At 55.1% G+C, this 25,921-nt stretch overlaps 1 protein-coding gene across 1 annotated transcript in view; it reads left to right on the top strand.

The window, feature by feature from the left end:
• The first annotated feature begins 3,063 nt into the window (after nucleotides 1-3,063).
• EMP2 (epithelial membrane protein 2) overlaps nucleotides 3,064-25,921 on the top strand; it is a 33,469-nt gene continuing 10,611 nt past the window's right edge. The window contains exon 1 of the mRNA XM_045462429.1: nucleotides 3,064-3,366. The gene's annotated coding sequence lies outside the window, so the exon portion shown is untranslated. The remainder of the gene's footprint in view (nucleotides 3,367-25,921) is intronic.

The following is a 25,921-nucleotide window of genomic DNA, read 5'->3' on the forward strand; positions in this document are numbered from 1 at the left end:
AAAAGGGGGGGGGGGGGTTCATTGGCCGAATCACCTTCCCATCTCATCTGTTCCCATCCGGACTTTATGGATTTAGATATTTTCTTTTAGGGTCTCCACCCTTCTTGACCAAAGCCCGCCTCGTCTCCGTTACCTATCCTGCTACAACTCCAAGTTCTGCTACTGCCTGACGGTTGGGGATCACATTCGCCCCGGGGCATGGACACCCCTTGTCATTCCTTCTAAGAACAGAAAAGAGTCAACAGAAGCAGGTTACGAGCAACGGGCAGAACCTTAAAACGTTCAAGCCAGCAAGGCCACACAAGAGGGGCCAGAGTTCTCAGTACCCTGTGCTCCTCACCCCTGACCCCCACCCTGGCCTTTTGTCAACCTGTTCCTGCTGTGAAGCAATCAGCCAGGATGCCTCATAGGTGCCACAGCAGACATGCATTTCTCATTCACGCGTCTGCAGCTTGGCTGGAACAGCTCTGTGTCCCAGATGGGAGTTCTGTAGGTCACCTAGGGTAGCTCTGCTCCCCACGTCTTTAATTTTTCTGGAAACCGCGGGCTACTGGAGGTGTCTTCTGCTTACGGAAATGGCAAAAGCACACGAGGGTAAGCCTTACTGGCCAAGCGCGTTCCCAGCCTTTGCGTGTGCCCTGCCTGCTAATATCTCATTGACCAAAGCCTGCCAGTGGCCCGCCTCAAGGTCAACAGAGGAGCAGGGGCGGGGGGAGGGATGTACACTCTTCTGGCCACAAGGCTGGAGTGTGGATGCACACTGCTCTATAGCAGGTGAAGATTTGGGACCCAGAACTCAATCGAACACATTCTTATTTTCCCCCCACACCATTTTGAGGTTTCCAGCTTATTATGGAAACACCAGGAGTGTGAATACGGGTGAGTAAAGGTAGGTTTCTGCCTCCAGTTTTAGCGGAGAGATAGGACTGTATTTAAAGAAACCAAACTAGGAGGCATAGGCAGCAGGTGAATGGGCGGGTAGGTGGGGCTCTGGAGCGGGGTTCGGGAACAATAGAGAGGAACAGTGGATCCCCTCCTTTCTCTGGGTCCTGGAAAGGCTCTTTGGTGTCTGGCCAGGTGCTTCCCGGGGTGAGGCACGCCCCACCAGCAGGCACAGTGGAGGTGATTTAGGTGATTCGGGAGGAGGCACTGCCTAGAGTGAGAGTGAGTTTGAATCACACAGTGAGAAGGAGTTTCTCTTTCCTGGTGATCTTGCAGTGGTTCTGACGACAAGAAGGAGAGTCTCCTTCTGTGCTAACGTGTCCCTAATACCTCCCAGGCTGGCTGGTCGATCCCCAACTTCAGGTTCGTGGTTCTTTCAGGCAACAGGATCTGGCTAGAATATACTGACACTGGGGTGGGGGTGGGGGATTGGGTAGTGTTTATAAGTCTCTCATCTATGTTTGCTGAATGGCACTGTTTCCTGTTTACCGTGATGCTATAGGGCTTCCTTTTAAAATAAATATAGTTAAATAAACAGAGTTGATTTAAAGGAAAAAAATAAGTGAATACTAGTCCAGGGGGCATGTAGTGACAGCTTGGCCATGGTTAGCATTTGGTAAATAGTGACGTGGTAGGAACAGGAGAGTGGTTTTGCTGCAGTCGGTCTGATTTCAAATCCACGTTCCATGTGTCACTTGAGGCCTTTGAGCAAGTTACTTAGGTAGCTAATCTGACCCTCAGTCTCTTTATGGAGAAAACGAGGGCAACTTCTTTTGCAGGGCTCTGGGGTTATATTGAAGGGAATGTTGAAGCAGAAACCCACCTGGACTGTCCATTCTGGGAGAGCCTCCTGGGTTTCCTGTGTCCTCCAAGTGGCCATGGGACAGCAAATGCCAACGTCCCTGCTGGTGGCTGGGCCCCACCTGGCCCTCCTCGGCTGCAGCCAGACCCCACTCTCCTTCCCTTTAAGGCAGGGCCTCAGTTCAAATGAACACCTTCCTGCCTCTTCTCTCGCCCTACAGAAAACCTTCTGCTTAGCGGATAGTGGTCTTGAGCAGCATTAAATTCCAAAATTCAAAGAGAGATGACAGGTCAGGCACTGGAGCAACTGGGGAACCTCAGGACCTTGGGGGTGGGGCGTGGCCCTTCAGAGGGGCTCTCAGATCTCCTAAGGATCTCTAATTTCCATTCAGGGAGGCTCTCCCCTTGCAGAGCTCCCCAGCAGGATTGAAAAAAGACTGGCATCAGTCAGTTTAAACATGGCATTCTGGCCCCATCAGCCAGTGAATAGATTGGTATTTCCTAAAAGTGTTTCTAATTCTCTTTTCCGTAACGCGGTCTACTGCCTTGTATTTTGGGGTGCATGCAAATAATATGAACCTGTTAAATTAAAAGCTTAAAATATACTGTTATGTTGTGGCCCTACTAAATGCCCCCCCCCCCACTCCTCACATGGGGCTTGGGTACCTCTGGCCTCTTCCAACTCCCCAAGAACCTCCAGAACACATTAGTCCTCTCAGTTTCCAGATGGGGAAACTGAGGCTGGCTGTTCCTTGTCTTCTGCTGTCACTTCTAGGGATCATAAATTCCAGCGCTGTGGGTTCAAAGGATGTGGGTGGTGGTTTGTGCAAGGGTGTGTGTGCAGTGGGGGGAAGCAGCAAGTGGGGGGGGGGCTCGGAGGGAATCCTAAGACTTGGTTCCCGGTTGCCCTGCCCCCTCCCACCAAGGTCGGAGAATAAAAATAACAACCGTTCATATTCACTGAGCACTAACTCTGTGCCAGGCACTGGGCCCGCGTGTATCACCACTTTCAGGTCTTCCAACAACCCTACAGGTCCCATTGTGACTCCCCTTTCCAGAAGAGGAAACCGAGGCAGGAAAGGTGTAGGAAGGACAGGATCACAAAGTTGAGAAGTGGGCCTGAGAAGGGGTTCTCCAGCAGGAAGTCGGATTCCAGATCCCTCGTTCTGAACCCTTACGGGAAGGTTGGAGGAGAAAAGGGGGGCAGAGGGACCGGAGAGGGGAGGGAGTGGAAACCCGTCCGGGCGAGCGCGGCGGAGGGACTCCTGGCTGCCCGTAGCGGCGCGATTCTCCCTCTTTCCCCGAACTGCGCGGCAGACTCCGCCCCAAACTTGGCCCGAGTTGCGCCCGGGGACGGCCGGGGGCCGGGGGCGCTCCCCGGGCCGCAGCCTTTCCCTCCGGCGTCCCCCCACCCGCCTGCCGCCGGCCCTCCCACTCCGCTCTCCGGGCCCCTGACATCACGCCCCGGGAGGCGGGATCCGGGAAGGAGGGGACGCGGGGAGGAGGCTCCGCGCCACCGCGAGGGAGGAGGGAGGGCGCGCAGTCCCAGCCCAGAGCTTCAAAACAGCCCGGCGGCCTCGCCTCGCGCCCCAGCCCGTCCGTCGGTCCAGCCGCCTGCGCCCGGTGAGTGGGGCTCGCGCCCGGGAAGCGCGCGCGGGGCGCAGGGCCACGTCGGGGGGGCTCCGGGCAGCGTGCGCCCCGGGAGCCGGCCGCGCGCCCCTGCGCGCACGGGACCGAGGGAGTCCCGCCGTTGGTGGGGGGCAGGGAGGTGCCGAGGCCCATCCGTACCGAAACCCGCCCCCCCCCGCCCCGGTCCTCCGCCAGGGGACCAGGGCGCGGACCTTCCCCGTGCGCCGAGTTCGCCCCGCACCCCGAATTCCACCTCCCCACCCCCGGACCGCTTCCTGCGCCTTTTGCGCCGAGGCGGGCGGGAAAAGTTCGGGGAGGAGTCAGGGCGGCTCCCCTCGCCCCCGCCGACTGCACTCCCGGGGCTCTCGGAGTCTGGCGCAGCCGTTTGTAGCGGGAAGGTCCCGGGCACCTCGGCGCGCCGTCCCCCATCTTACCGAGCGGCGGGCCGGGCTGCGCCCAGGCCGGGTCAGTGGGTACCCCCTCGGCGGCGGCTCCGTTGCGCCCCCCAGCGACGAGGAGCAACTTCCTTGGAGGAGCCTGGAGGCGCCGCTGGGAAGCCGCTTCTCCCTTCTCATTCTGGTTGGGGTGGGGGTCTTTGGGGGCCCCACCCATGGGTTCCAGAGAAAGGGGAGGCTGGAGCTCGAGTATAGAGGGACTATACACTCTCCAAATCCAGGGTCCTAAACACACCCCAAGGAGGCCCTGATTTGGGGCTCACATGGGGACATCATAAATGGGAGCCGGTTGAGGGTATCTGGACATGAGGGATACCCCGCAGAACAAAGCCCTCCTTCCAGGCCGCAGAAGCCACCCCTTATTTTTGGAACAAGGCGGACAGCCCGGTATCAGGTTTGGGGAAAGTCACCCTGCCTCCTTCCAAACTCCCGAGAGAGAGAGAGAGAGAGAGAGAGAGAGAGAGAGTGTGTGTGTGTGTGTGTGTGTGTGTGTGTGTGGAGTGGGGAGTGGGATTGGCTCAGGGGTGATCTTGTAATTTAGCGGTATCTATAATGGAGAGGCAAGCCTGAAAAGTGACAGGCAGAGGAAGGGTGAGGGGCTTGGGAAGGCTGCAGCCCCAATCTTGTATGATCCCACTGTCGAAAGGCACCTTGAAGGGGCAGATTCATAGGGCAGAAACAGAAAGTACAGGTTGCCAGGGACTGGGGCCGGGTGGGGAGTTATCGCTTAATGGGTTAGTTTTATGTTGGGGAGGGTGAAAACATTTGGGGTATAGACAGTGGTGATGATTGCATGACATTTGGGGTGTATTTAATGTCACTGAATTCTACAGTTACAAGTGCTTAAATGATCGATGGTCGATTGTATGTATTTTTACCACCATTAAAAAAAAAAAAGTCTCCAGCCACCTCTGTACTTCCGTCTGAATTAGTGGAGTCTCAGAGGCTGCTGACCATTGCAAGCCACCTCTCCCAGAATTTGGCCTCGGTACAAGGAAGTAGAAGTGAGGCTGAGGAAGAGACAGGAGCCCGGGTCCCCCTAGGACTGCGGGAGGGACCGGGATGGGAACTGAAGCTAATGGAGTGTTTGTGGAACGCCTGTGCAGCATTCAGCGCGCCCACGCTCTCCCCTTCTGGAAGCTTCACACAGCTGCGTCCATCCCAGCTCCCAGGTGGCAGGTGGGGAGAGCCAGGTGGGAGACGTTAAGTCAATTTCTCAAGAGCACTGAGCTAGTGAGTGCCCAGAGCCAGACTTTGAACCTCCCTCTCCCCAAGCCCTCCCCTTATCCACCTGGAAATGCCCCGGTGGGTTTCCTGGAATGGGGCGGGGAGGTGGGGGGGTGGGGAGACCCTTCTGGGAAAAACAGGGCCCAGATGCCCAGGGGGGCCTTGGCAGATGCCAGGCCCAGAGCCGAGGGAGGGGCATGGGGGTGGCAGGAAGACGCCTAACCTGTTTTCCCACTGAGGGATTTGGGATCTGCCCCCGCCAGGAATTGAGGGCCAGGAATTGAGGAGTGGGAGTTGGAGAGCGGGCCATGTAGCCTGGAGCCTGCTGTGTCCCTAAAGTGGGGACACTGAGACTCACCTGAAATCTGGGGACTGGTGTCTGGGGTGGAAGCCACGGAGGTGGCCAGCCTGGTGGGGAGGCTCGGGGGCTGTGGCTACACCGCCCACCCAGCAAAGTGACACCCTGTCTGGCAAACGGGGCTCCGTGGCATCTAACTGTAAATACAGGGCACGTCCATTCAGTCACCCCTCCCTGGCTTCACAAGGCGCTGTCTTCCTGCCATGGAAGCAAACGTTTCACCTAGATTTCCTTTCTCAGCCTCGCACGTACATTCCAGGCAGGAGCCGAAACCACGTGCGTGTGCGTTCAGACTCTCCGTTTTACAGCCACAAGTGATTCATAGGTTGACTCAACTGGCCAAGTTTTCGTCCCCTGGGGACTGTCCTGCCCCTCTGCGGCCTTCCTGGTTGATGGGGGCACAGCAGAGGCCAGCTCTCTGTCGCAGTAGACTCGGTCAGACGTGACCAGGAGGGGAAGTCTGTCGAGACAAAAATATAGAAGTGCTTTTGCAAGGCCAGATGGGACGGCCATTGGATTGCTGGCTGGTTGATGAGTCGTTTGGGAGGAAGAATCCAACCACCCTCCCTGGGAGGGCAGATAAGTGTGTGTGTGTGTGTGTGTGTGTGTGTGTGTGTGTGTGTGTGTGTGTGTTTTGTAACATGTGGCCGCTGCCCAGCTCTGTGGACAAGTGGGGCTCTGACACAGAGCAGGGGTGGCGGCTGCCATGCCCCAAAGGTAGGGTGGGGTCCCAGGCACTGGAGCAGAGTCCTTGGAGAAGAGGCAGGTGAAGGTTGGTGCCGGGCTTCTAGGCGGGAGAATCAGCCCTGGACGTCCGCTTAGGAGAGCAGGCACTTGGTAGTGGCAGCTGGAGTGGGGAAAGGAGGCACCTGACACCTTAGACGGACCGGAGGCCTGACTCTTGGACTTGGCTTCAGCTTGTCTGGGGAAGAATAGGGGTTGGGGTGGGGGTGGGGGGAAGCAGAGGCTCCCCTTTCTTGCCCCAGGCGTGATGGAGTTACCCAAGGCCCTGCAGGAGTTACCCAGAGTGCAGAGTGGAATCCTCCCCAGATGCATCTGGCTCTCGTTAGGGACAGGCCAAGGGGGGGGGGGGCGGAGTCTAAAAATATCAGAGGCAGAACTGCTACCCAGCGAGAGTGCTGGGCTAGTAACCGGATACCCAGGGTGGGGGCTGGTGGTGGTGCCTGTGACGCAGAGCTAGCGTAGCTCTGTTCCAGCCACTTGGGTTCTTCCAGGCAGCTGAGCCTTGGGCAAGGGCCTGGGAGGGGCGAGAGCTGTCTGCATTCAGGGCAGCCAGGGGCTAAGATGGGGAAATTTCAAGGGCGTGAGAACCTTAGAAAATCCCAGTTTGACAACTAGGGACACCCTGACTTGCCCCAGGTCACCCGGCAGGTTGTCAGCAGAATCAGGAGCAGATCTGGGTCTAAGGGTGCACTGCCCAGGAGCTCAGTGGCATCGGAGCCGTCTTGGGGGTTCCAGGCCAGGTCCCCAGGATCAGGGTCCCTTACGGCATGTGCCATCCACCTGGGATGCTGAGTTTTCCGTGCTCATGTACTGATGGGAGAAAGGTGGACAAGACACTATGCCCAGGCAGTACGTCACTTCCCGCTGGGCCTTGGGTCACTCTCGGGCCCAGCCGTTGGGCTCTGGGGGATGTTCGCCCGTCCTGGGGCAGGATGTAGGGAGAAGGAGGGGCTGAAGGAGAGCCAGCTATATGAGTCCCTCCCTCCTTCCCATCTTAAGACACTGTTGGTTTTGTTCAAGAGGTATCTGCTGTGCCTAATGAGTAAGTTGTTAACGTGAATAACTGAATTCCTACAGCCCCCACTGTCCTTGGGAAGTGGAGCTGCTTTTGATCTAAAAGGGAAGTGAGGGCGTAGAGATTGCCCCAATTCCTGCCCTCTGTGGACAGGTTGGATGACCTCAGCTTCTAGAAGCTTCCTAGCATTCCTAGGTGGTGAGCTGGAGGAGGGGTCGCCGGGGGCGACATTTGGCATGGAGATTATCTTGAGAAGTACGGGTGTAAACTCCCTATCACCGTGTGGGATGTGGGGACGGAGAAGTTAAGTCCCTCACTGCAGATCGCTTCCCCGTAGAGAAGTCACTTGGAACGTTTCTGGTTCTGACACTTCTGATCACAGATTTATCTGGCAAATGCCGTCAATAAATACGACTCAAAGTCGTCTCGTTCGTCTTGTTCTCATGAATGCTTCTCACATTGTGTCGTCACTGGCGGCACGCGAGATATTTTTTGAAGTTCTGCAAGCTGAACGTGAACCAAGAAAGAGTAATCATGTCTTTTTGTCAGTTGGGGTTTCACATCAACGGCACCCAGACCGGTTCACAGATATACCGTTTGGTAGAGTGAAACTACAGTTGATGCTTTCAACTTTAACACGTTTTTTAAAAAATAATCGAAGGGTGTCGTGAATAAGCCCGGCTGATCCAGGGCAAAAAGCTTAGCCCTGGAGTGACTGCCGTTTGGGAATTGGCATCACCGTGACCGGGATGGATACGCAGTTCACACTTCGGATGACGCCACTCCGATCCTGGAGTATCTGTGAGCTCTCCGCCCCAGCTTCGCTTCCGCAGAAAGATGCGTGTGTTTGGCCTCAGACCTCGCAGCCACTCACCTTCCCAGGGAGTCTCTCCCTTTAATGAGGGTCCTTGTGCTGCCCGGATGACCTCCGACATTGCTCTGAGGATGGGAGGAGTTGTGTGTCGGTGTAGATAGGAGTGGCTTGCTTGAACCGAGGGAAGGGCGAGGGAGCGGCTGGCTGGCCCCCTTTCATCTTGCTGGGTACGATTTAGCAACTCTGCAGAGAGCTGCTACAGGCAGAGAGGGATTTCGCTGTCTTCCAAGGAAGCTGCAGCCTTGTCCAAGGATGCTTGTGGCGGGACCGGGATGGAGAGAGAGATGTGGTGTCGGGGAAGCCAGTGGTTGTGGTGGGCAAAGGGTTTCCTTAAGCCTCGTGGGAACTGGAGATGGGCTCAGCAGAGTCCCTAAGATTTCCCCAAGCAGCGATGGTCCTGGGTGTGTGAGCGGGATGCAGGTCACCTGCCGTTCAGGGAGGGCACGGAGCGGGACGGGGAGAGAGGGGCCAGGTGGAGGGGCTTTCCTCCAGATCCCCAAGAACCTGGCTAGGGAGGCGGGCGTGATGATGTTCACACAGCCTTGTTGCAGTGGAAAAGGCAGAGAGAGAGAGAGAGAGGAGAGAGAGAGGGGGGAAAAGAGGAAGTAACCTAGAAGCAACCTAAATATCCATCGGTCGTTAACAGGACAGTTTACAGAGGTTAAAAGGAACGAGATTCATCTGTGTGTCCCTGTGGAGAAAGATCCGTAAGGCATTGTTATAGCAAAGCGATCGGTGAGGAAATACTCTTTTTGTATGAAAACCAACAAGGACTAGTGGCGTTTCCTGTGGCCTCGTATGTATCGTGTGGACATAAGGAAGAGTGTCTGGAAGGACACATCAAAATAGGTCTGGTGGCTGCCTCTGGAGAGAGGGGAGGGAAAGGAACAGCAATGGAAGGAATGGACACAGGAACCCCAGCCTAGTCTGTACCAGAGAGCATGTATTCACGCGCTTCCTCTGTACCTGAAGTTCCGTAAGTTCCGGTAACCCCGGGGCCAGGGTAATGGGGGGGCCATCCAGCCCCCCGGGGAGCGTTCCCTTCGGAACATCCCACCGTGGACGCCTCGTGGGTGTAAGGGGTTTCCTGTCTGGGTGCTGTTAACACAATGGGGCGACAGTGAATATAGTGGCCCCAGTAGGGCCATTATGAGAACCCCCGAAGGGTATCCAGGAGGCCTTGGGGAATGGGAGCTTTGAAGAGAATTCAGAGACCCGTAAGGAGCCGGGGCTGGAGCCGTGTTTTAGGTTGGTTATCTGAGGGGAGTAGAAAATGGCTTGCATTCTGGCGCCATTGTCCGTGGCAATAATAATAATTACCATTGCTGTTGTTCTAGCATTTGTAAGGTGCAGAGCAGTTTCCTGGGCCACAGGCTTTGTATCCTTTATCTCATTTAAAATGAACACCGGGGCGCCTGGGTGGCTTAGGGGCGCCTGGGTAGCTCAGTCGGTTAAGTGTCCAACTTCAGCTCCGGTCATGATCTCACGGTTCGTGAGGTCGAGCCCCGCGTCGGGCTCTGGGCTGACAGCTCAGAGCCTGGAGCCTGCTTCCGATTCTGTGTCTCCCTCTCTCTCTGCCCCTCCCCCATTCATGCTCTGTCTCTCTCTGTCCCAAAAATAAATAAACGTTAAAAAAAAAAAATTAAAATGGACACCAACCCGGGATGCCTGGCTGGCTCCCTCGGTGGAGCCTGCAACTCTTGATCTCAGGGCTGTGGGTTCGCGTCCCACGTTGGGTGTAGAGATTGCTTAAAAACGGAACCTTAGGGGCACCTGGGTGGCTCGCTCATTTGAGCATCTGACTTCGGCTCGGGTCATGATCTCGTGGTCCGTGACTTCGAGTCCCACATTGGGCTTCCTGCTGTCAGCACAGAACCCGCTTCGGATCCTCTGTCCCCCTCTCTCTTCTGCCCCTCCCCCGCTTATACACGCGTGCGCTCTCTCTCCCCCTCTCTAAAAAATGAGTAAACAGTAAATAAAGAAACAGTAAAGTAAACAGTAATAAATATTAAAAACACGAAACAACCGCCCCGTGAGGGTAGGGACTGTTAGAATTCCCGTTAGTAGATGGAAAAGTGGAGTCTTAACATTTTTGCTGAAAACCACACAGTGGCTGTGTTTTGGATTTGAATCCAGGTCTTGTGGACCCACAGACCCTGCTGCATTTGATGTATCCCGCCACGTCCGTCGTTGTGAAAACAGACATCTGCGTCCTCCTCTTGGAATAATCCCGGCCTGTCGAGCCAGGAAAGTTCCTTTGTTAGCACATGTTTTGGTGGGTGTCCCGGAGGCTGGCATTCTTCCTCCGAAGTCGGCCATCTGGGCAGGCCTGGCCCCCCCCCCCCCCCGGCCGTGAGCTTGCTGCCTCCCAGCCTGTCTCACGGAGGACAGACCCGCCCCTCCCCCAGGCCGTCTTGATTCTGTTTTAGGTGTGTGTGGAATGGCATTCTGGGAATCCCGCTTTGGCCAGGAACGTGCAGTCTAAAGCTATCCATTCTTGGGGTGCCTGGGTGGCGCCGTCGGTTAAGCGTCCGACTTCAGCCAGGTCACGATCTCGCGGTCCGTGAGTTCGAGCCCCGCGTCAGGCTCTGGGCTGATGGCTCAGAGCCTGGAGCCTCTTTCCGATTCTGTGTCTCCCTCTCTCTCTCTGCCCCTCCCCCGTTCATGCTCTGTCTCTCTCTGTCCCAAAAATAAATAAACGTTGAAAAAAAAATTTTAAAGCTATCCATTCTTTCTGCTGGTCTTTGCCGAAGGCCAGGGCTGGTGGCTGCGGGGACCCATCTGGTGAGGTCACGGGGGTGCCTCCGGCATCCAGCACCCAGCTCAGCGTGCAGTAGCAGGTGCTCGGGGTCCCTCTGTCCTGTGAAGTGCTGAGAGAGGGAGTCACCCTGGAGTCTTGGGGCTCCATGCTTCCCAGCCCGCCCCAGAGGAGGATCCCAGGGGTGGGTGAGGAGCCAGCCGGAGGCTGCAGGGGGTGAGAAGGGAGGGGAGAGACTCGGGGGTGGGGTGGGAGAGATAACTGGGGCCGGGACAGCTAGCCGTTCCCTGTCCCTCCCGTGGCGGGCTCCGCCTGGAGCTGCGTCAGGCCCCGGATGGCACGGTCAGCGTCCATTTGTGTCAGAGTGACACGGGGTCACATTCTTCTAGGGCAGAGCCCGAAAGAGGCTTCGTTGCCGCCACGCCTAGAGTGCGGTCTGCACACCCACGGGTGTTAGGAGGCAGTTTCTATTGATATGCTCATATTTATTTAAAATTTGCGTTACTAAAATGTCCATCGCTTGGCCCGGGACACGGCTTTTCCTTTGATGGAGTGATACACGCTTAAAAACGAATTGACTCAAGCTCATGTGTTTTAAAGACGGTTATGGATCACGTGTGGCCCCGGGGGGCATACAGAGACAGGGCAGAAATGATAATAGTGTTGTCTCTGTCACTGTTTCCCTTCACTCCGTGATATGCCCACCCCATCCCCCGCCCGCCCCCAGATGCCACGAGTGTTGGCTGCTAACACAAGCTCCTCCTTTTCTGGGCAATTTCGAGGACCCCCTCACCCCTCTGGAGACAGCCGGGAAGTCGTGCTCCTGCCCCCTGGGTCTATGGACCACACCCCGGGGCACCTGCCCAGCTGTGTCCACGACCCTGGCTGAGGTCCTGCCGCCATCTCCCAGGTGGGGCCCTGGGGCTCTCCCAACGGTTTTCCAGGCTAGAGCTGATGAGCCTTGGAATATTCCTCTCCCTGCACCCAGAGGCTGGGTGGGACTTCCCAAGCGGAAGGAGGACACGGATCGTCTGGAGGCCCTCTTCTTGGAGATGCTTCCAGTCTCCACTCACCCTCCCTTCCGCCTCAGGGCCTGCACAGGGCTCTGGAGTGGCCTCGGGCCGTCAGGGGTGGTGGGTTACCGGCCCCCAGTGAGCTCAGCCATCTCTGCACACTTGCCTGTTCTGGACAGTCCGTGCAAATGGGATCGTGCGCCGCGTGGCCTTTTGCGTCTGGCTTCTTTTCCCTCACAGCACGTCTTCGTGGTTCTTCCCTGTTGTGGCACGTGTTAGTGCTTTCTCCCTTTTCAGGGCCGAATAATATTCTGTCATATGGGTGTCACCGCTTGTGTTCATCCGTTCACGAGTTGCTGGACACAGGGGCTGCCTCCACCTCTTGGCCGTGGTGAGTAACACTGCGGTGGACATTCAGGTACCTACTTGGACCCGTGTTCCCGTGTCTGTTGGGTGTATCCCTCGGCGTGGAGTTGCTGGCTCGGATGGTAACCGTGTTTAATTGCTCGAAGAGCCGCCAGCCTGTTTTCCAAAGTGGCTGTACCTTCTTCTGTTCCCACCAGCAGGGTTCGAAGGCTCCAGGTAACCCTAACCCTAACCCAGGTTTTAATCCAACCCCCAGTCCTGTCCTTGTTTCTGGCTCCTTGGAGGCCTCTGCTCGTGAGGTCCCTACGGGTCTCGAGCAGGTTCCTGGGGGCTGGGGCCTCTGGGTCTAAGGGAGGACCCACCAAAGGTTCTGGGACCCGCTGACCCAAGTGAGTGGGCGGTGGGGGGGTCTGGAAGGAAGAGGGGTGTGCATGCTGTGCGGGCACCTGCCGAGGGTAGAGTTGGAATCAGTGCAAGGTGCTGTTTTCTGCACGACGCTGCCGTGACTTTCGAAGGCGCTGGACACGTTCAATGGCGCGAAATCACTCTGTGAGAGGTGGTTCCCTTTTCGATCCTCTTTCAACAATCCTGATTCCATCGAGGGAAAAATCTTAGTTGGTGCTGACACGTTTCATGCCTTTCCAACCTCGCTTTCCTTCTTCAGACGGTGCGCGTCTTTGGTGTAGCCCTCGGACAGACAACGGCACTGAGCCAGAACTCGGGGACTTTGGCGGGGGTGGGGGGGCGTTTGTTTTCATAATCAATCTCTATTTGTAGCAAGTGATGCTGATTTTCCACTGCCAGGGAGCCAGAAGATTTCTTTTAAAACTACGTGTATTTCTGTTAGCGAGTGGGTTTATTTAAAGACCAGGATGAAGTCGATTCCCAGAGTGGTACTCGAGAAGGTGATGGCAATGGAAGTTGGGAAAACCTTGTTCTGGAATGTAGGGCCCGATAATCACTGGTCTTGAGTGTTTCACAGAGGGAATCTCTTCCTGTCGTTTGTCCCCATCCCCCCCCCCCCCCAGTTAAGGGGCGTGACTTGCCAACTCTCAAGTTAGCGAATCTGTATGGGCTGGGAACCCCAATGCAGAGATGCTGGGTTAGAGTTCTCCAAGAAGCAGAACCAACAGGATGTGTATATATAGAGCGAGATTTATTTTAAGGAATTGGCTTACGTAGTTATGGAGGCTGGTGGGTCCAAAGTCTGCAGGGTGGGCTGGCAGGCTGGAGACCCAGGGAGAGGAGATGCTGTAGTTCAAGTCCGAAGGCCATCTACTGGCTGAATTCCTTCTTGCTTGGAGAAGGTCAGCCTTGTTCCAGTCATGCCTTTGCCTGATTGGATGAGGCCCACCCACATTAGAGAGGATAATCTGCTCTTCTCGAAACCCACCAATGTAAATGTTAATCACACCCCAAAACACCCTCACAGAAATACGGTGGCTCAACCAAGTTGACACAGCTAAGGATCACAGCTGCTTTAGGGGAGGCAAGACACATAGCATTATATAAAACAGAATCCCTTTTAAATCATTCCCTTCCAGCCTTCCAAGGAGAAAGTCTCAGTTTTGTGCGAATATGCCTTCAAACTTCACAAACACTTGTGACATCCTGTTTCAGCAAGGAGACAGCAAGTTGGCTTGGGACCTGGCTTTCAGCGGCCCCGGTTTCTAGCTGGCATCTAGTAACATTGTTTTGTTTCCATTGTATTTCTTTTTCCCAACACCCTTGGTTAATGGCAGGCAACGCCGACTTTCCATTTGAGTCCTGGTACAAGGCTTCCTTTTATAAAGATGTAAGCTTAGGGGCGCCTGAGTGGCTCAGTCGGTGGAGCGGCCGACTTCGGCTCAGGTCATGATCTCACAGTTCATGGGTTCGAGCCGCGCATCGGGCTCTGGGCTGACAGCTCGGAGCCTGGAGCCCGCTTCAGATTCTGTGTCTCCCTCTGCCCTCCGCTGCCTGCACTCTGTCTCTCGCGTTGTCTCAGAAATAAACAAACATTAAAAAAAAGTTTTTTTATAAAGATGTAAGCTTAGAAAGTGAGGAACTCACTAGTACCAAGGGAATGACGGGACCCACCTGAAATTCCGAAGGTGGTGCCCAGGGGAAAGCGACGTAAGCATAGTGGGGTCGGTGCCCGAAACAGCCCCTCATGCTCCACGTTCCCTGAGCTGCCCGTTGCCATTTTTGACTTCTTTCCCCCCCAGGAGACCGTGCTAGTGGTTGCTTTCCATGTGGAGGGTCCCACCGGAGAGTGGTGGCAGCGGACAGGACGAGAGCTCTGTGGGAAGGGCTGGCCTGGGGGCGGTGGTTCTGAGAAGCTCCTTGCCCATGATAATGGTCGTGGTTGCTGGCGTGCGTCCCAGCCGCTGCTCTAAGCACTCGTGCTGTAGTATCTCCTAGAAGTCCTAGAAGGTAGGTGTGCCACCGTCATCCCCGTTTTACCAGTGGGGAAACTGAGGCACAGAGGGGTTACACTGCTAGGCTCCAGTCCAGTCAGCCTGGCGCTGTTTTCTTGCATATTTTGCCCCCATTACCTCCTGTTCATCTTCTCCCCTCCGTCCACCTCCCCGTGTTAACTCCCCTGGAGGTGCGGGCCCGGCTTTCCTGGCCTGGGGGCTCCTCGGCCAGGCTACGTTGTAGGAAGTGATTCCTGGTCCCTGACTTGGCGGCACAATACGTATACAGAAATGCCAGCTCTTGTCGCTTAGGAAAGGTGACGGGCTGTTAACGTGAATGCCTCCGATCTCCCGGGGATTACTTGAAAGTCACTAGTACAGAGTGTTCTGTGAAGGCAAAAACAGTCCCCAGCCTAATGGCTGTGAGGATGGGGTGACGCCCCGAATCTGACGCCGGCTTCGGCCCCGGCTGCCTAATCCGGTTCCACCTCCCTGCCACGCTGACATGCTGAACGCCTGCAGGGACACCAGCAGCCCTCTCTGGGCTGGGGTGTGGGTCTGCTGGCTGGCATAATGCCAAGGAGCTCCTTGGATGCCAGCAGCCGGCGGTGAGATCTTTAATTGAGGGGCTCAGGCAGCAGTCATGGGCAGGATGACAGTTACTAGGTCTTCTGCGAAAGCTGCCCGAGCCAGCAGACGTTCAGCAAATAATTGCCGCGCAACCTTGAGCTCTGGGGATATGATGAGCGAGACATTGCCTCTGCCCCTTGAGGACCGAATCTGATAAAGCAGTGTTTCCACTGTAGCAGTTAGCTTCTGCTGTGTAACAAACCACTCTGAAACGTAGTGGCATAAAACGGAAACTGTTTACGGGGAAACCTCGCTTCATGAGCGCAGATCGTTGCGGAAACGTGCTTGTCGTCCAAAGCGCTCGCGTACCAAGGCGAATTTCGGGAACGTTGGCTCGTTTATCAAGTTGAAATTTATTAGAAACGTTTGCTTGTCTTGCGGAACACTCGCCGAACACGTGCCTCGCAATCCAAGGTTGTACCGGGTTTAGTTCGTGATTCTGCAGGTGGGTGGTGTGGGCTGGGCTCGGCTCAGCTGGGCTCTCTCTTGGGTCTGTGGTCAGCTGGGGGCTGGCTGGTCGAGCGTGGTCTTTGCCGGAAAGGCTGATCTCTGCCCCGTGCAGTCTCCTGCCCTCCAGCTTGTTCATGTGGTAGCTGAGCAGAGAGAGAGAGAGGAAGTGCGTGAGGTCTCGGGAGGCCCCCGCTCCGCACTGGCACTGCGTCCCTTCCACTGCCTTTTCTTGATAGAAGAAATCACAGGGGGCAGCCAGGGTTCAGTGGGTGGGGAAATAGATTCCACCTCTTAAAGGGAGGAGACGAGTTGCAAAAATTTTGTTAAAATCGTGTGTGCTTCTGAACATGAGGGATGTTGGTCTGCCTTTTTATATTCTTGTGATGTCTTGCCTGGTTTTGGAATCGGGGTAATTCAGGCCTCCAAGGATGAGTGTGTGTGTGTGTGTGGGGGGGGGATGTCGGAGGTGGGGGGGGCGGGTTCCCTCTTCTTTGGTTTCATTCGGTCGGTGTTATCCTTTCTTGGGTGTTTGGCAGAATTCACGAGGGAAGCCATCTAGGCCCGGGGTTTTATCTTTGGGAAGGGGCTCCAGGCCCTTGATAAATATTTCTTCTTCCTTCTGTTAGCAAACTTGAAAAGAAAAGTCTAGGTCCGTTTCTTTTTCTTAGCTGTTCAGCTCCTTGAACTCTGTCTCGTTCAGTCATTCCCTCCGTTACTGAGCACCATCGACAAAGCAGGCACTGTTCTAAGTGCTGGGAGGGCCGTCCGCACCACACAGAGGGTCCCTGACGCCGTCACGGAGGAGAGTGAGAACGTCCAGGTAAACAGGTGCATTGTGGCATCAGGCCGCGGCAGGTGCCGTGGGAGAAGGATAAAGAAGGGCTGTAACGTACGTCACTAAGATTGTCCCCAGCAAGTTTGCCTGTCTCTTCTTTTTTTTAACGTCTATTTTATTTTTTTTTTTTAATTTTTTTTTTTTTAATGTTTATTTATTTTTGAGACAGAGAGAGACAGAGCATGAATGGGGGAGGGGCAGAGAGAGAGGGAGACACAGAATCTGAAACAGGCTCCGGGCTCTGAGCTGCCAGCACAGAGCCTGACGCGGGGCTCGAACTCACGGACTGTGAGATCATGACCTGAGCCGAAGTCGGACGCTTAACCGACTGAGCCACCCAGGCGCCCCAACGTCTATTTTATTTTTGAGAGAGAGCGAGAGCGTGAGCAGGGAAGGGGCAGAGAGAGAGGGAGACAGAGAATCCGAAGCAGGCTCCAGGCTCTGAACCGTCAGCACAGAGCCCGACGCGGGGCTCGAACCCATGAACCGCGAGATCATGACCTGAGCTGAAGTCGGACGTTTAACCGACTGAGCCACCCAGGCGCCCTGACGCCTTCTTTTCTAAGGTCTCGTCTCTCAGCCTCTGTTTCTGGGTCCCACCGTCCGCTCTTGGTTTTCTCCCCACCCTGTGCTCACCGCCCCCTCCTCCTCCGTCCCCTCTCCTGGCCCAGTGCTTTCTCCACGTGGGCTCCGTGTCCCACCTGCCCACCCACCACACCGGCGGGTTCTGCTTGGTGCTCCTGTTCTCTCCTGAGTGAAGGTCCCACCCGTGTTCCCACCGCCCGGCCACGTGTCCACATCATTCCCAGACTTGGCTAAACGTGCTGGGCCGTTGCCCTCGCCCTACAAACGTGCTCCTCCCGCTCTGACCCGCGTGCATCAGCATGCTCAAGCTGGGGGCCCCCAACCCCTCAGCCGGTGCCAGGCCTGGTGACTCTGCTTCTGACAAGTTCTCGCTGGTGCCTCCAGCCTCAGCTGGTGCTCACTGGCCTGTTGCTGCCTCGGTCCAGACCCTTGTTCCCCACCAGGGATCTATCCCAAAGGTGTCAGCCCTTGGCCTGCTTCTGACCCACCCTCTGACTTCCAGAGGCAGATCTTGGTACTTTCCTCCTTAAGGGGCGCCTGGGTGGCTCAGTCCCTTAAGCGTCCGACTTGGACTCAGGTCATGATCTCGCGGTTCGCAAGTTCGAGCCCTGCGTCGGGCTCTGTGCTGACAGCTCGGAACCTGGAGCCTGCTTCGGATTCTGTGTCTCCCTCTCTCTGCCCCTCCCCTGCTCATGCTCTGTCTCTGTCTCTCTTTCAAAAAATAAACATTAAAAAAAAAGTAAAAAAAAAAACAGTCTTCCTCACTTCCTGCCTTACTCATTTGTGTATCACCAGGGCCTGGTTTATGGGGGGCGCTCAGTAAATGCCCATTTACTCAGGAGCAGGGGACGCCTGGGTGGCTCAGTCAGTTAAGTGTCGGAGTTCGAGTCCCATGTCAGGCTCTGTCCTGAGAGCTCAGAGCCTGGAGCCTGTTTGAGATTCTGTGTCTCCCTCTCTCTCTGCCCCTTCCCCTTCTTTTGCTCTGTCTCTCTCTGGAAAATAAATAAAGATTAAAACAATTATTTTAAAAAACAAGTAAATCAAAGCAGTGAGCAGTAGGCTAGACTCTGAGCCTGCTTCTGCTATCTGCTAATTTGATGGTATGAACAAATCCTCTCATTTTGACTTCTAGCCAGCAAAGGGGATCCTAGCCCTTGCCCATCCGTGTGACGGGGCTGTCACCTCCCTGACAAAAGGAAAAGGAAATTCAGATTTAGGGTGGGCAACGTTGTAGTTTCGCTAGTGCTGGGTTGCCTGGGTTCAAGTCCCAGACCCAGCCTTTACTGGCTGTGTGACCCTGGGGACGTCGCTTCACTTCTCTGAGCCTTTCCTTCGCCTCTAAAAGGAGGCTAATTGTAGCACCTACGTCATGGTGTTTTGTGACGAATGAGTGAGAGCCCAGAACAGTGCCTAGCACACGGTAGGCACCGAATGTCGCCTGCCACCATTGTTGACGTCAGACTGAGAGACTCAGGCCTGTGCAGGCAGGATCGTCCTCGGCGGCTTCTGCCCTGGAGCACCGCCGAATCCCTGTGTCCCGTGTGTGGCCGTGTCTGCCCCAAGCCCAGGGCTGGCTCCGTGCCCGGAGGCCCCAGCCGCGGAGAGAGCAAAGCCGGGCCGCCCAGGGCAAAGGGGCTTCTGCCAGCGTCAGGGCATCTCGGACGCCTGGATATTCCAGTGTGGCTGGCGTCCAGATACCAGGGCGGGAGGCCGAGCTGACCTCTGCCTTCCTGCAAACGGCGGCCAAAGCCACCGTCCCCTCCGAGTGCCGCGGGTGCTGGGAGGGGCCTGGGCTCCAGCCAGCCGGCCCGCCAGCTCCGGCGCGGGCCTCGGAGCCCCTGTGACGGCACAGCGTCCCCCGGGGTTCAGTGCCCAGAGCGTCCTGGGCCTGTCCAGCCTGGGCTGTGGGTGGAACACTTCGGGGCCGAGGGAACCCCCCCCCCCCTCCCCAGCCCACCGCCCCGGACCTCCAGACGCCAAGCAGCCCAGGTCTGTTTTGAAAAGCTCCACACCTCAGGGCTGACCTCCTGCCCACAGTTCCTGGAACGGCGCCAACTCAGGCTGAGAACCGGCCTTGGTTTAAATTGTAGGAAGGACTCCGGGGGTGGGCTGAGTGGTCGTCTCAGCAGCGCGCCCTGTCCCCGCGGGAAGCTGGCAGGCTCTCTCTCTTGCTCCCCAGCACGTAAGGGAGCCCATGCCAAAGCCGCTTCCTTTTAGGGGCCGCAGGGGTGGGGAGTGGGTGTGTCTCTCTAGGAAGGGGAGGAGAGGAGGGACCTTAACCTTCTTTTCACCTGTAAGGCCTTGTGGTGATGTCCCAGCATCAGCGGCAAGCCAAATGGTGCTTCTGGCAGAGGGAGGGCCGGTGAGTCACCAGCAGGACTTTGTCCCCACCCAGGGTTAGACGTGCAGTGCGTGAACACACACACACACACACACACACACACACACACACACTTCAAGCAAACATCCGACCAAGGCAAAAGCAGGACAGCATCTCTACTAAAGAGCCAGTGAGGAGCTACCAGTCCTTGGTGTGTCCTGTTTGTTGTCTGAGGTCTGGCTGGGCATTTCTGGGAGCGCCGTCCCTCATCCCGTCCGCCATCAGAACTTCAAACTCCCTGAGCCGCCAGTCCTCCTCCTTTGTGTGCCCGGAATCTCCATAGCCCGCCCCCTCCCCCGCACCGGCTCTGGTTCTGACGCCTGGAGGATGCTGGCACCCCCGAAAGCCATTTGCTGCTCTTCCTACCCCGGTTACTGATTCTTTCTCTTGCAAATAATTCTTTTGACTCTGCAGTTCTAATACCCTGGGTTGTCTGTTATTTTATGTGATTATTTTGGTGGGTATTTTATAGCACAGAGAGCATTTAGGCCGTCAATCTGGAGATGCTTTCGCGTGGTTCCTACCGTGCACCAAAGTCAAGGCTGTAGAGTGTCTGTGGGACCCACCCGAGTTTCTGGGTGGAAAGGGGGTGCATTGGGATACATTTTGAAAACAGGACTGAGTCCGTGTAGTGTCTGGGTGAGTGTTTTTAGTGATCAACGAGAAGCCTTATCCAAAATCCAGACCAGTCTCCAAGTAGATCAATAAAGACAGCGTTCGATTCAGTGGGGCCAGTGAGTGAGCCAATAGGATCAAAAATGCCAGAAACACTTTTTTTTTTTTTATGTTTATTTTTGGGAGAGAGAGGGACAGAGCATGAGTGGGGGAGGGGCAGAGAGGACGGAGACCTAGAATCCAAAGCAGGCTCCAGGCTCCAAGCTGTCGCCACAGAGCCCCACCCAGGGCTGGAACTGAGGAATGGCGAGATCATGACCTGAGCCGAAGTCGGACGCTTAACCAATTGAGCCATCCAGGCGCCCCTAAAGTGTATTACTGTTTTTTTTTTTTTAAGTTTTATTTATTTATTTTGAGAGAGAGAGAGAGAGAGAGAGAGAGAGCAAGCACACAGGGGAGGAGCAGAGAGACAGGGAGAGAGAATCCCAAGCAGGCTCCACACTGTCAGTGCTGAGCCCAAGGTGGAGCTCGATCCCATGACCTTGGGTTTGTGACCTGAGCTGAAATCAAGAGTCAGACGCTGAACTGACTGAGCCACCCACGCGCCCCTAGAACGTATTTCTTAATCAGACCCTCTCTCATAAGCCCCGTCCTATCCCAGCCGTAGCTAATGGGCCTGTGCAGAGACATGCTGCCTCCCCAGATCCCTCCTGCCTGCTGCAAAGATTGAAGGAAGTCCCACCAAAGGTCAAGGATGCAGGGATGGCTTGACGCTTCCTGAGCCCTGTCACCTGATGTTAACTAGGCTGCCGTGTGATTTCCATTAGGCCCTAACCACGTGAGCGGGGAGGAGGGCAGCAGAAAATGTCCTGGAGCCCAAGGTGGAAAATAGGGGGTTGGAGTCCCAGCTCTGCCCAACTTTGGCAAATCACCTGCAGCCTTTGTGAGCCTCAGTCTTTCATCTGTAAAGTGGGGATAATGATACCTTGCCCTGCCGGCTTCACAGGGCTGACATGAAGGTCCGACACAAGACACGCCGTGTAAACTGCAGCTCGACCTTTAATCATGAAGAATCACGTGGGTGACCCCTCGGCGCACCCTCTCCCCGGGGACCTGCTGGGCCTCCTCCCTGTCTTGGGGGCACGCGTGCATTCCTGTGCGCTGTCGCGGTCAGGGGCAAGTTCGCTAGTCCTCCCTGAAGAATGCCCGTCTTTCTTGTCATGTGGCAACAGCAGCTGGCAGAGGGCAGAGGAGGCCGGGGCTGGGAGAGAGGGCCTGGCTGGGTCGAATACCCCACGAGGGACGTCTCACCACGGGCTCGTAACTGTAACAGTGTTCTGCAATAGAAGACTCGGAATGGTAAACATTTGGCGAGAACTAAAGACAACAGACAGAGCCCCCGAGGGCTGGAAGAGGCAACTAGTAACGCCAAGGAAAAGAAGGGTTCTTCAAGGGAAAAAAAATGCCATCAAAGCACACTGTTTGGCTCTGTAGTTGACAACAGCTACGTGGTCAAAAGGTCAAGGTCGATGATTGGCGTATGGCAAGACTGTATGGAGACGGAGAGAGTGGGCAGGTGGGGGGCGACGGTGGTAAAGAGACTCTCCCCTGGGCAGGAAGCCGATGTTTACAGTAGATGAATCAGGCGGGGAGGCTCCTGGCTTGACTCGGTCCGTGGAGCCCGAGACTCTTATCTCGGGGCCGGTGAGTTCAAGCCCCCAGGTTGGGTGCAGAGATTACTTAAAAACTAAAATCTTTAAAAAATCCCAAAAAACAAATACAGTAGGTGAATCAGGAAATAGAAGTGCGTATGGAGGGGCGCCTGGGTGGCGCAGTCGGTTAAGCGTCCGACTTCAGCCAGGTCACGATCTCGCGGTCCGTGAGTTCGAGCCCCGCGTCGGGCTCTGGGCTGATGGCTCAGAGCCTGGAGCCTGTTTCCGATTCTGGGTCTCCCTCTCTCTCTGCCCCTCCCCCGTTCATGCTCTGTCTCTCTCTGTCCCAAAAATAAATAAACGTTGAAAAAAAAAATTAAAAAAAAAAAAAAAAAAAAGAAGTGCGTATGGAAACATGGAACCCTGGGGAAAAACACAGCTGAAGGGGTTAAAAGTGATTGCTTCCGGAGACCGGGAGCAGGGCAGGGCAGAGGCTGTGGTTTTTCATCACACGCCTTTGATCCTATTATCTTTTGTGTGTGTGTGTGTTTTTTCCTTGTCATCACCTGTATTATATAGATCAAAACATATTTTTTGAGAAGTTCTGCAAGTGCTAAGACTTTGGTTTCTAGACTGGGACTTGAAAAGCTCACCCGTACAGCCTCCCACCTTTCGGAGCGTCCCGCTCAGTGGCTGGAGAATCCGCCAAAGGGAAGTACGCCGTGGCCTGCCCTCCTGCCTGGTGAAAGCCATGCTGGCACGTGGCAGAGGCTACTGGAAAATGCTTGTGGACATTGGAAACCTGTCCCCCGTCCTCCCAGGGGTCTCCCACGGAGCTCACAAGGGCACCTGGAGTGGGGGCCAGGACACCCTCCAGACCTGACCTTGCTCCTGCTTCCCTGTGGGATCGGAACAAGCCGTGGCCTCCGTTCCTGGCCTCGGTTCCTGCCTCTGGGTGATCAGGGCTTTGAGTTTTCTGAGAACATTCATAGTTACGCATTGTTAGAACTACAAATGATAGCAGATAGCTTTCCCTGCACCGGGCACAGCCATAAACAGATAGATGATAGATAGATAGATAATAAACAAGTGAACAAAATGAGGTACCCTGAGGCTGTGAAAGCCCTCGGAAGAAAATGAACCGGGGGACAGGATAGACAGTACCAGAGGGGGCGTAGGTGCTCATAGGGTGATCTGGGAGCTTCTCTGAGGATGGGCTGTGGGAATTGAGACCTAGACAATGCGAGGGAGAGCCAGCTGAGGGTGGAAAGGAGGGTGTCCTCCAGGGAACTCTCCTCCAGAAAAATGAGACCAGGCCAGCCCGGTCGAGCACTGAAGGCCGCAAGAATAGGGAAAGCAAGAGGCATCGGCCTTCAGTAGGGCATTTTTTGGAGGGAAAATAAATCTCTGTGAATGGCAGGGATAAATTCGGTGCCACCTTGGGTTTGGTGGGCTGGCCTTCACGCAGCCCCCGGCCCCAGGGGGTTTGTCTGTCCTTCAGTATCTCCAGAGAGGGTGCACGGAGACCGCGTGCTGGGGTGAAAGATGGGTGCGTGTCACGAGGAGAGCACCGCTGGGAAGGGAGGGCCCAGGGGATGCCAGAGGCTGGTCTGTGCTGGCCAGCATTACACTCCCCGGGGAACTAAGGGTGGTAATAAGTCAAAGACGTGGCATCGAGGCTTCTGCGCCCACACGGGACTCTGCACAGCTGTGGGTCCAGTAGGTCAACTTTGAAGATGGAGTATGGCACAGCACTAAGGGTCCAGTATGGTCAACTGAGCAAAAAAAATTAGCAGTAAAATCCACTACCTGCACGTACCCTTTGACGCAGCACCCCCACTTCTAGGACTCCGCGGAGAGCAGCGTAAGGGGGCGCCCGGCTGGCTCCGTTGGTGGAGACTGCACCCCTGCATCTCAGGGTTGTGAGTGCGAGCCCCACGCCGGGTGTAGAGATCGCTTAAAAATAAAATATTAAAAAGAAAAGGAAATAAGTGTAAGGATATCCCTGGGCAGTCCGGCGTGAAATAGCAGGGCGTCCGGAAAGGACCTGAATGGCCATCAGCAGGGAACCGGTTGAGCACACTGGCTTCAGCCACACAGCCCAACACCAGGCGGCCATGCCAACGACGAGGTGGAATCCTGCGCGCCCCATGAGAATGATTAGTGGTGGGGAAACTAGGCTGGAGAATGGACTCCCGACTCCACACCCAGCTCCCCTCTCGGTGAAGGGAAAGTGGGGCTCGAGGGGAGCAGACACTCCCGCTCCCCTGGGTAGGGAGGAGGTGTGCAGAAGAGCAAAGCACCGCGCAGCGCGCCCTGAGCTCCACCAATCCGGAAGGTGGGCGCTGGATGCCCCCTCCAATCAGGAGCGGAAGAGCAGGTGAGGGGCGGAGCAGGAGGCCGGAAGTGTCACCCAGGTGCAACTCCCTCCACACGGAAACCAGAACAGTGTGGAATAAGTGTTCCCACGTAACTATTTCTGGAAGGACACAGAGGAAAATGGGAAGAGGGGTTCCCTGAAGGAGAGGAAGTAGGAGCCTGGCCTCAGAGATAGTGGTAAAGGGAGCCTTGACGTAAAGGTGCAGGAGTGAAGGGCCCTTCTTTAAAGGTTCCTGGGATCTCTCCTACTTACGAATGGTTGCTTCCAAAGCCTGTGGTGAGGTCACTTGCCGTGTGTCAGGTCCACAAGTTCTTTTTGTCCCATTTTGCTTTTATGGGAGATCCAGACATCATCGTGGGGGAGCACTAAGGTTGCATTTACTTCTCTATTCCCTAATTTTCCTGGACACCTAACAGTTCAAACCAATCTGTAGCCACCCTTGTTTGCCGCTAGATCTTTGTCTTACACTGGACTCAAGACATTTTGTAAAAACTTAGCGTCTTCTCTGCGGGAGCTCCTTCATAATGTCTGGAATTCCAACCGAACTCACTCCCAAGTGTTAAAGCAGTGCCTTCCAGACATTAGGCGTCCTGGAACCACCCTCAGGCTTTTTGCTAACACTGAAGACCTCCCATCCTTTTATTTACATAATATTTTTCTTACGTGATTCACTTTTGAAACTTCAGATTTGTTTTGGGGCGCCTGGGTGGCTCAGTCAGTTAAGCTTCTGACTCTGGGGATGGGCTCAGGTCACCATCTCACAGCCCATGGGATAAAACCCTGCCTCAGGCTCCATGCTGATGGTGCGGAGCCTGCTTGAGGTTCTCTCTCTCTCCCTCTCTGCTTCTCTCTCTCTCTCTCTCTCCCTCTCTCTCAAAATAAACTTTTTTTTAAAAAACTTCAAATTTGTTTTAAAAGGATATTTCATTTTACTACTGTAAGTAGTGTTACTTATGAAAAGAACCTTTTAAATTCTTGAATTCTGGCTACACTCTCTGATCTACCCAAAGTTCTGCTTATTGTTTTTATTTAAAAAATGGCAAGTGTTTGAGACAGGCTAACACCAAACTGGCTCTTTTTCCTTGGTGGACTCAGAAGGATTGGAGTGGGGACTTTCTTACTTCGTGGTTCAGTGTTATTTAATGCCCTCTCAATGAACGTATCAACCCAAACCATGCCCCTATAGCATTTGAATTCCACGCTTCGGAGAAACCAGAGTTAGAGCCTTTCTCCCCTCTTCTGGAAAGTTTTAGTTATGTGTCCATATGCTTTTGTGTCATCTGAACTGGATAATATATTAAGTCCATTATCCCCTGGCATTTATGGCCCTGCCTGATTAGGTTGGCTTTTTGGTAAGGGTCAGAAACACATCTGTTTGGAGGCAGCCTACGATGGCAGCTCAAAATGATGCAGGCGTAAACAAAGGAGTATTTGTCCTTTTAACAAGAATTGGAAGAATTTCTGAGCTGGTTCACGGATTCTTCCCGAGCGATGATGCGCACAATCGCCGCGGGGACCGCGCAGACCCAACTCTGGAGCCGCGGCTCCTGGCTCATTGTTAGGGAGTCCTAGGTCTTGGGGAGTCCCCCCGTGTGAGCCCACGAGCCTCTGCCCCCCATGAGGGAATGATGAGTCCCGTGAGTGAGAGAGCATGGTCAGAAGAGACAAGCCCCCTGGTGCGAATGCTTTTGGTGCTTTTGAGCAGCTCTCCAGCATCACTGTTATCCACTTGCTACAACCCTAGCTCTTCGGCAAGAGTTCCGATTTCACTTTGCTGTCGCTTCCTATGGCGGAGTATGCAGACTGTCCAGCC

The sequence above is a fragment of the Leopardus geoffroyi genome, chromosome E3, assembly GCF_018350155.1.
Source record: "Leopardus geoffroyi isolate Oge1 chromosome E3, O.geoffroyi_Oge1_pat1.0, whole genome shotgun sequence".
Lineage (NCBI taxonomy): Eukaryota > Metazoa > Chordata > Mammalia > Carnivora > Felidae > Leopardus > Leopardus geoffroyi.